Source organism: Melitaea cinxia, chromosome 5 (genome assembly GCF_905220565.1).
Source record: "Melitaea cinxia chromosome 5, ilMelCinx1.1, whole genome shotgun sequence".
Lineage (NCBI taxonomy): Eukaryota > Metazoa > Arthropoda > Insecta > Lepidoptera > Nymphalidae > Melitaea > Melitaea cinxia.
The window spans coordinates 10,242,726-10,254,308 of NC_059398.1; the positions used below are offsets into that span (position 1 = coordinate 10,242,726).

The 11,583-nt window shown below is 32.2% G+C and overlaps 1 long non-coding RNA gene across 1 annotated transcript; it reads right to left on the reverse strand.

The window, feature by feature from the left end:
* Nucleotides 1-1,840: 1,840 nt before the first annotated feature.
* On the reverse strand, nucleotides 1,841-2,605 carry LOC123654033. The gene is made up of 2 exons (XR_006743178.1): nucleotides 2,518-2,605; nucleotides 1,841-2,444 (listed from the first exon to the last, which is right to left on the reverse strand). It is a non-coding gene; the product is annotated as an uncharacterized LOC123654033 (long non-coding RNA).
* Nucleotides 2,606-11,583: the final 8,978 nt, after the last annotated feature.

Genomic DNA, 11,583 nt, shown 5'->3' on the forward strand with positions numbered 1-11,583 from the left:
CGCGAGTCTCGGGAATCGCCTCTTGCAAGATCACTCTCATCTGTTCTACTTTTTGGGCCACTACTCCCTCAGTGATGGCCTCCACAGGCACTTCGCTACGAACACTTTCTTTTTGCGTTTACACTGCGCCGCGCAATGTGGACATGGGTTCGACTTCAGGAGCAGCCTCACGGCGAAACCGTTCGATCTCAGCGGCGTCGATTCGTTGGATGTACCGAACTCGATCTGTCAGGTTCTGTTCCGTGACAGTTAAAGTAGGCTCAAGCAGTAGGAACTCGCGGTGCATTACTGCCCGGTAGCCAGTCCGCCCGGTCTCCTGTCCCACAGCACTATAGTACGCACGTGTCATTTTATTTTATATTAAGTAAAGAAACAGTTAATTTATAATGTATGTATATGTAAACAATCTATTTATATAGGTATGTTTATTTATTGAGTTGTTTCACATTATTTTTTACTAGCTGCTGCCCGCGACGTCGTCTGCGTGAACGCTATACAGCACCAAAAATAACGACGACTTACTCTTCTTTACATTTCATATCTACAGAAAAATCTCATAGATAGCGCTGCTTTAAAATTGTCTTGTCTACTTATATTTATTTAATTATGTTTATCGGCTTAGTTACTTATATTGCGTGTTTTTTATAGTGTGAAGCTAGCTTATATAGCATGGTTAATAACATGATAACAACAACATTCGAATATGCGTCGTTAAATTACACGTTGTTACAGAATGCGTTGAGGAAATAAAGGTTCACTGCTCCTTCCCGGTAGGTGATAGTATGATAATATGTAGCCCATATGTTGACCGGACTTCTTAATAATATTCGTGCCCAATTTGCAGTAAATCCATGCGGTACTTTTTGAATTTATCCCGGACATACATACAGACAAATAGACAAAAATTCTAAAAAGAATATTTTTGGCTTCGGTATCGATTGTAGATCACACCCCAAGTATTCTTTAAAAAATATATTCAATGTACAGTTTCGACTTTTCTACCATTTTATTATATGTATGTTATTTATGTAGTGTGTTACTTTGTAAAATCTTTTATATTCACACAACCGTTATACAAATAATTTTTATATTACGTAATATAAATAGTAAACCGCTGGTCAGCGGTGGGCTCCCTTCTCAAGTTACGTTGAGGCTGATTAAACAGATACTGCGGGCTCACGGTTTTCTTTCATTTTATTTTTATTATTACATACATTTTTGTATTTTTATTTTAGGAGCAATTCTCAAAATAATGCTGAAAAATTTTTATTTTGACTTTAAAAAAAAAAATGACAGTATCCTACTTATTAATGTTTCCAATTAATAAAGACATATTCAAATTTTATTATTTTTTATAAAACTACCTTATTTATTTAATATTTTTTGGAAAAAAATATAACTTTTTAAGACGATGGTCTAAAAATCTTCTTATTACGTTACCGAATAAAATTCGTTAAAAATGAAAACACGTAAAAGATTGCAAACCTTTTTAATACATTTTAAATATTTTAAATGAAAACACAGACAGATAACAAAAAACTTTAATTATAAGATCAATACTTTAGAAGAAATAGACAACATTTTGTCCATTTCGTTACCTTTGGAACACCTGCTTGAAAAACATTTTAAATTATTAAGTTCACAGGCAGAATCTCAGTCATTTTTTAATTAAAATTACAAAATAAATCAACAATCTATGCTCTAAAATTCTTAATTATTATAAAAAATTGTTAAATTTTAAATAATAATAGAAAAATCAGTCATCTCTATCAGGACAATAACAAAGTAGGAACTTTGGTAACACAACAAGAACTTATAAGGCTGAGTATATACAATACACTTCAAAACAATGTTTTTATTTAACATAATTCGAACTTAAGATTGAGAATGATGTTAATTAGCTATCTTAGAAATCACAAATTTTGTCCGAGCCTAGTATTTTAAAAGAACTGTCGTTGAATATTGTACTATCAATCACATTTTACGTGAAAATTAATTATACTTATTCTAAAGTAAATCAATTAAAAATCGTTATAGGTAAGTATGTCTAAATCACAAATGGGATATTAAATAAACTTAAGTATTATTTACTTATGCTATTATATTAGCTATGAAATTATTATAAAAATTACGCATTGCAAATCTCACACTCGTCTGGAGTGTAATGATCATATAAGAAAAAATCACAATTAGGGCACCAAACATATATATCATCCAATAAACTCTTTATGGCTTCAGTATTCATTGATGATACAAAGTGAATTTGCATGATGATAAATGGTTTTGTCTGCCAATTACAATTAACACATCTTGGTGATTTTATATAGTGTGTTTCGCTCCAAGGCCAAGGCAGCTTGTTTCTTAGAAGAAAGCGGAAGTCAGACTTAGACAAAAACTTGTCAATGTTTATTAATACTCCCATTTCTAAAAACGGGGGACTGTACCTGAAACCAATAAATATGTTTAATATATCTGTTTCTTTATAAAATCTATCTGTATTTTATTTATAATACCTACCCACTAAAAGCTGTTCAAAATGAATTAAAACATGAGGCACAAATTATGAAGTCCGTATCTGTCTCTCCACCAATGCAACGCCGACAATAATATCTGTTACACGTCATACATCTTACTAGTTCATACATGCTCATACCCATCTTGCATCGTGTACAAGGAACTCGACGTCTTACTACGGTTCGTAAAGATTTTGTTTGCGAAAATATTGATTTGTCAGTTATTTGTAAAATTGAAGGATTTGGCCCTCCTAAATTAAGCTGCACATTATGTAATTGTTTTTTGTCATTGTGTGTAATGTCTGATATATCTACAATATTTGTAATGAAATGTTGTTCAGTGTCTTGTTTTATACCTAAAACTTGACTGTTAATATTTTCCTTAATCGATTCAATATCTTCATTACAAACAGTTATTTCTGTGGTTGCATTAGGTTCGGCATTATACTCTATGTCTAAAACTTGACTGTTAATATTTTCGTTAGTAAGTACGCTGTCAATCTCTTCATTAACAACAGTTATTTTTGTGGCTAAATTATCTTCAATGTGTTGTTCCATATCTATAACTTGAGATACGCACTCAATTTCTTCATTTAAAGCTACATTTTCATCTAATAATAAATCCGTAACAGAAAACAAGTCATCGCAACATGAAATATCGGTGTTAGCAGGCGTTGAAGGATCCGTTGGCTTCTCAGTAAAAACTGTTTCGAATTGGTGCATTTTCATATCAAAACAATTGCAGATAAAACCATTACAAAAACAAGTTAATGGACGATGATAAATTAATTTATCATTACTTTTCATGGCTATAACCTCATGGATACTCATAGTACCTGGAACAGCTTTCAGAGAAGTTGGTATTAATTTGCGAACTTCATCAATTTCAGTTTCACTGATGTAAATACATTTTATTGAAGGTACAGTCTGTTCTAAAGACGAGTAGACGTCGGAGGCATTTTGAATATCTTTACCGTAGGATACTTCACGGTCTAAGGCTCTTTTGACAACACCGCCTATGGCATCAGCCACGCCTTTTCCGTGACCGCTTTCAAAAAACGACCATGATATATCAATATTGTATAAAACGGCAAAATGTTTGATTAGGTAAAAGTTCTTTTTTTGCTTATATTGAGAACTTGGTCCATCAGAGAAAATATATAATTTTTTAAGGTTAGGTATCAGTGTTTTGGTTACTTCGAGTATTGGTATTAAATGAGCCCATATAGCTTCTGGTTGATGAACATTGCTTGGTGAAATTGTACAAAATGATTGCTTTGTCTCTTTGCAATATATGACACCCGTATGCAATGTTACTTGTATTTTGGAGGCGCCAAAATGCATTGATTGTACTTCAGTACCCATCTTGCACACGTAGTTTTCCGAAAAGTCGCAATGTATGGCAGCTTCATTTTCATCTAAATGTTCTTTGCAATTTTTATATTCATCATTTTGATGCAAAAAATTAAAAACATGTGTTTTAAATTTAGGAATATCTGCTTCCAAAGCGTCAACTAAAAGTTGAACAGTTCCAGTTTTATTCGTTTTAGTAGTTTTTTTCGTTAACATAGATATATTTTTGTCTTTAGCTGTCTTCTTTTTGTAAGTATGCTGAACTGTCTCCCACATTTTCCATTCTATTGTCATCTCTGGGTCTTCTATATTATAATTAATTTTTTTACATTTGCACTGTAAACATTTGCCAAACATGCAGTTATAATTTTTTATGTTGCATACATTGTCCTTTATCAGTTCGTAGGAATTGGGATATAAAATGATGTTGCGCCGTCTGAGTGCTACACATTTGAAATCAAAATTGCTGTGTGATATACACAAACACGTTTCTCTTTTCTTTATTGATGGAGAAAGTATATAAAAAGGTTTAAATCTACAGAAAGTAGCAAAAGAAACGGATCCACCTTCCTTTTTAAAAATCTCATATATATTTTTTAAAGTATTATTTAGATATCTAATTTGTTTTTTGCATTTATTTTTGGTTACGCATTCTCTTTTCCCTGCTGTAGCTCTTGTAATATCATCTCTCAAAAAAAACTTCTCGACTTCTCTTTTTATTTTCACTATCTTCTTCTCCTTTTCTTTCTTCTTTTTGATACCTCCCTTAACGCCTAACATATTCAGCATATAAGTCTTTGCCTTTATTTGAGTCGTAGATTTCTGCACAGCAATCCTTTTAAGTACATTCCTTTCGTTGTTATGCTTACAGCTTTTATACGTATCTTTTAAAGCTTTTTCTAGAAATTCATTCCTAGCCCGTAGTTTTAGTATATCTAAAATTTGTAGTGTGTCTATTGTTTCCCTTTGTTTCTTCTGGATGCGATACAGTTTTTTTCTCAAAGCTTCATTTTGGCGAAGTAAAGTAATAATGCGATTTTGAGATGCATTATATTTCTTTCGGTACATATTTCTAGATCTTTGAATACTTTTGACATTTGACATTGCAGTGATGTCGCTAGCAGTACTTGTTATTTCAGAACTGGTAGGTGTAACTGTTTCTATAGTGCTGTTCTCTTTTTTCTTCTGTCGCTTTTGTTCCCGCCATTTTCTTCTCACCTCCGATTTTTCTCTATCATTTAATTCACTAACTTTTTTATATTTATATTTAGATTTAATTCTCTCTAAATTTTTTTTTCTGTAGTTTTCAAATTTTTCTGGATCTTGTTTAAGGCGCTCTCTATAGCGTCTCTGCTTTTCTGCATTTGTTAATGGCATTCTTGAATTTACTGCAAATAATTATTTTTACATTTAAAGCTAGCTAATAACGATGGTTTTTAGTAATTACCTAACTACGTTTAAGTCGAAAAAATAGAGAAACAAAATCTCATCCTAAACGCATATACCTGCTTCATTCCGCCATGTGTAAAAACAGATTAATTAACAACATTAGTAAAATAATTTGCATATTTATTGAAAGGAACTACTGATTTATATATGAATAGACAGCTATATCTTGACAGACGTTGTCTTGTCCACCCTATTGGAAGCGCCTGGTACAATCTCAACCATTATAATTCAAACTTTCTTTAATATCATGAAGATTCCTAGGCAATCAGGTCAACTTAAAACTAAAATCTGTTGTGACCTCAAAAACACAGCTCAGCTGAGAAGGAACTTAGCGAGGGTTTTTTATCAGGGGAATTCAGGAAACCACACTCAAAACCACAACAAAAAATCGTAAAATAGACTGTAACCCTAGAACCCGATTGAAGTGCCAAACCTACTTACTGGGTCTAATTGTTGATCTAAGCCACCTACAAACCACTTAAACACAAAAAAAAATCATTGGAAATCGGACAAAAGCTTATACTTTGAATAAATGTGCTACCCAATGGTGAAAACCCCATCCAAATAGCATCAGTAGTTTTTAAGAAAATCGCGGACAAGCATATATACGTACATACATACAAACATACAGGTCAAACTGAGAACCTCGAACTCGAGAAAAGAACTAAATAGTTATAGACATAAAGGCAAAAATAACCCTCCCTTATATTGTGCTATAGTTGGGTAAAAATGCAATGTAGACTCTGCCTTACGTTTTCCTATTTTGTTACTTCATATTCTTCTTATACATAACCAAACAAAAGTAACCAAAGAGGAAGTAACGAACACAGACCATAACTTTTATTTCATCTATTTCTACAATAAAATCTGATAAAATCGACTGTAGGTGATAAGATATCAAAAATGTATTAAACAATTATCAATTCTTAACACTATAAACATTAAAAATTATAAACTTACCCTTGTTAATACAGTTACAAAACAAGAAGAAAATTTTGAATCCGGCGAGGACCACACAATGAAACGATATTTTCAAATGAATCCGCCTAGTGAAGGCAATGCTAATTTTAGGTTTTCGTTCTTCTTAAATGTTGCCATTTCACAGAAAACCATAATCTACTAACTTGTTTTTATATATTTTCCATAAACCACGTAACAAAATAAGAAAACGCAAAAGGAACTTTTTAAAGACATGTTATAAAATATATTTATTTTTAAAATATGCAATGTTTTTCGCAAAATTGTATATTCGAGTGATAAATTGATAGTAACAGCGTAAAATAGCATCATAAAATTAAATGCCAGCCTATAATATTAAAAAAAAAAAACTTATAGAAAGTCATACACTACTAAATGGGACACATCACTCTCCATACATTTGCACACTCAATAGTTTATCTTTTTTTGGTTTTTTTCATAAATTATCAATTTGTCATAAGAATGAAAGCAGGAATGTAAACAGTAATTCAGTGATTTTATTTATTTAATTATTATCTTGAACATAATATTTTTCTACCATTTAAAAAAATTAAGTCAATTTATGGGACAGCAATACAATAATCATTCAGCATTATTTTGAGAATTGCTCTTAGAAGTGTACATTTTTAAAATATTTATTTCTGGCAATAAAATTTATGTCAAATGTTTATGTTACTGTTTATGAAAAAGCGCGGGAACTTTGAAGTGAAAAGGCGGTCTTTTTTTTTCAAAAATATTTTATTAATTTTATAATTCATTCACTGGAGTTTTTTATAAATAAATACTTATAAATTAATCAAGAGATGGGGAGAAGTAAGAAAAGGAAAAAGAAGGAGGAAGGTAACGCTGAGGACGACTCGTTGAGCTCCGACTCCGAGTCCATAAAATCTGTTGAGCTAACAGACGCCGAAAGGTATGCCCCGTTTCGGGTAGCCGATTACGTGCGGCACTACCCTGAGAACGGGGGTAATTTTGACTATATTGTATTCCTGGAGAGTACAGAGGCTGACAAGCCAATCGGAACAAGAGACATGATGACACTCGCTAATAGCATAAAAAAATATAATAAAGGCGTGAAACAACTAAAACGCATTAATAAAAGTAAAGTTGGAGTTATCTTTGATAGACCTGCTTTTGCTAACGCGGTCTTAGGCAACAAAAAATATCTTGATGGGTACAAACTTAAAGCTTCCCTTCCGGCTGCCGCTACAGAGGTCACTGGGGTAATTTCTCATGTGCCTATAGAATTATCCAATAAAGAAATATATTCAGCTCTAACTAGCACGAAAAATATTATATCTATACGTAGATTTATGCGACGTGTAAGAGAAAATGGAGAAATAAAATTAATCCCCACAAAAACAATTTCTATAACCTTTTCCTGTCCCAATTTACCAGATAGTGTGGACCTCAACAGCTGGCGGTTCGAAGTACGGCAGTACATCCCGCCAGTAAAGCAGTGTCTAAAGTGTTTAAGATATGGTCATATTGCAAAATTCTGTAAAAATTCACAAAGATGCAGCATTTGTGGCGAAGGTCACAATTTTAAAGATTGTCAGACTCCTTATACTGCAGCCAGTTGCTGTCACTGCTCTGGCAATCACATTGCCATATCTCCTGCATGCCCTGTTAAAAAAGAAAAAATCCAGCTTAACAGAGATAAATTTCAGAAAAAAAGCTTTGTTGATGTTTTAAACAGCTCTCACTTTCCATCATTAAACAAAACTGATCAGTTCTTATCTCTTTTAAATTCCGAAATAATACTCAAATCTATTACAGAAGCTTTAGTAAAACTTATAACACTAAACAAAAATAATGAAATACCTATCTCTTCCCAAAATATTAAAAATGTCCTGCAAGATACATTAAAAAACGTTACTAATAAATAATTTGTACTTTATGGATACTTTAAATATTGTGCAATGGAATGCTCAGAGTATTCTACACAATCAACATATTTTTAATTATTTCCTTTTGGACAAAAATATTCACATTGCGTTAATTTGTGAGACTTGGTTAAAGCCTTGTCAAAAATTTAAGATACGTCATTACAATGTAATTCGTCTTGATTCAGGAAACACCCACAATGGCGTAGCCATATTAATACATAGCTCTATTTCTTATTCTAAAATTGATACTTTTTATGATGACTCCATTCAAAATGTTGTTGTTCGTATAAAATACTCTAGCAACAAAGAACTTACTATCATAAGCTTTTACAGTCCAACTAATTGCAATCCTGCTTTTTCTAAATCTAAACTAGACAGGTTAATTAAAAGTTTACCAGAACCAATCTTCCTAGCAGGAGATTTTAATGGCCTAAACTCAGCCTGGGGCTGTTCTACTTCTAATTGTCGAGGCAAAGACATTTTAGAGTCTATCAATAACAATAATTTGGTTATACTTAATGACGGAAGTATGACCACTGTTGGTTCGCACATATGGAGACAGAATGCTCTTGACTTAACCATAGTATCACCTTCATTGGCTCTAGAGTGTGACTGGTCAGTACATGACGATCCCTTAGGCAGCTACCACTTTCCTGTAATCACAAAAATTTTACTTAATAACAATCATTACAATGCCACTCCTATTCCCAATAGTAGCTCACTACCCTGCTTCCCTAACCTGAACAACGTTGATTGGAACACTTATAATTTAAATGTCCAACTATTGCTCACTGAATTTTCTCTTGATACACAAGACCCCCTTCATAACTACACAAAATTTACAGATATTTTACACTCAGCACTATGGAAATCATCTTCTATTTCTAAGCACTCTTTGGTTAATACAGCTTTATCTTCATGCTCTCCTTCTAACTTAAATAAAAAAAAAAAACTTCTTCCTTGGTGGAATTTCAATTGCACCAAAGCCGTATTAAATAGCAAAAACGCTTATTTGACTTTTAAATCTGATCCCACTGAGGCTAATTACATTAATTTTAAAAGACTACAAGCCACCAAAAAATATATTATCAGAAATGAGAGAAGAAACAGTTGGATAAAACTTTGTGAACAATTTAACAGATCGACTCCTATATCAGTCATTTGGACGTATATGCGAAAATTTAACAAAAGCTATTCTCCACCTTCCCATAACAACTCTGACTATTCTTGGATCTTTGATTTTCTCAAAAAATATACTCCAGATACTGTAGAGCCAGCCTTTAATCTTAATTCTTTCTGCCATATTCTTCCTAATCAAAATTTTATTATAAAATCTTTTACCATTGTCGAATTAAATTCTGCTATTTCATCCAGAAAAGACTCTACACCTGGCCTTGACTACATTTCATATAAAATGCTCAAACACCTGTCTTCTCAATCTAAACTAATTTTATTAAATATCCTGAATCTTCTTTGGGAGCATAATCTTATTCCTATGGATTGGAAGGTTGATTGTTTAGTACCTATCTTAAAACCCAACAAGGACAAGTTTAACTTTGATTCATATAGACCTATAGCATTGACTTCTTGCATGGGAAAAATATTTGAACAACTTTTAAAACAAAGATTGGAACATTTCATAGAGTCTAATCATATTTTACCTTCTAATCAGTTTGGTTTTAGAAGAGGCAGGTCTTCAAGGGAGAGCATTGCTCACTTACATCTTGATATTTATAATGCTATACAATCAAAGCAAGCTCTCGCTGGAGTTTTCTTCGATGTAGTTGGAGCCTTTAATAATGTTAACCATCATATTCTATCCACGGAATTAGCTGCGATTGGTTTACCTGTAAAAGTTATACAATGGATTTTTAATTTTTTGCACAGTAGGAAGGTATTTGTTAAGTATAATAATAGACTTATTGGTCCAAGGCTTTCTCATAAAGGTACATGTCAAGGTAGCATTTTGAGTCCATTGATTTTCACACTTTATATACATAGATTAAACTTAATTCTAGGCTCTCATATATACAATTTACAGTTTGCTGATGATTTGGTAGTCTATTGTTCTAGTAATAATATAACTATCCTAAATCTTAAGTTAAACGAAGCTTTAGTTAAATTAAATTCTTATTTTAATTATCTTGCATTGGACATTAGCTTTGAAAAGTCTAAAGTCATAGTTTTTAATAAAGTAGGGTCTGAAAGAATTAAAATAAACTATAATAATATATCTCTTCTTATCACAAATGAAGTTAAATTTTTAGGTGTTATATTCATGAATAACTTATCATGGAACAAATATGTAGACCACATAGTTGATAGAGCTCTTAAGGCTCTTAATATTTTAAAGTCTCTTGCAAAAACATATTGGGGTTCTGATCCAAAAATCCTTCTTACCCTATATAAATCTCTTGTACGCAGTCATTTTGAATATGGATTTCTATGTTTTTCTGCTAATGACAAGTTGGTTAACAAATTAAATATTATTCAAAATCACAGCCTGAGACTTATCACTGGCGCCATGAAAACAACCCCAATTAATTCGTTACAGGTCGAGTGCAACATTTCCCCTTTACACCTTAGATTTAAATATTTGAAATACTGTTTTTTGCTAAAACTGTTTTCCATTAGTAATCATCCTCTAATTAAAAAGCTTAATTACTTACATAGTAAATATCCTGTAAATGCTCCATTAACTTCTAATAACCCATTTATTCTCTTCGAATATTCATTCATGTTAAATCTAAATAACCAACACAAAATACACAGTTCTAGCAATTGGATGTGTTACGAAAAGGAGTTTGACTGTCTTATTAATCAAATCGATATTATTATTGACCATAAGCTAAAAGAGCGCCAGGAAGTTTACAACCTCATAGCACAATACTCTGATAAGTTCAAACAAGTTTACACAGATGGATCAAAAAATGATATAAATGTTTCCATGGCCTATTATGTACCTCATCTGAAGTTTGGCCAAGGCGTCAGATTGAAAAAGGAGATATCAATATTTACAGCTGAAGCTCTAGCAATTACTGCTGCCCTAGAATTCATTAAAAAACAAACTAATCAATATTGGCTGATCATTACTGACAGTATGAGCGTTCTAAAGGCTTTAGATAATTATCAATTCAGTGCTAATACAAACTTCATCATTTTAGAAATAAGACATCTCCTTTATCAACTATCCAGAAGAAACTACAACATCAAATTATTGTGGACACCTTCACATATAGGAGTAAGGGGAAATGAACATGTGGACTTTCTGGCACGTTCAATTGTTGACAGTGACAGCGGCAGCCCTGTTGATGAGAATGTTGCCGTACCATACACTGATCTATTAGTTGCTATTAAATCAAAAATCCTATCTGATTGGCGTGATCTTTGGCGACAAACCT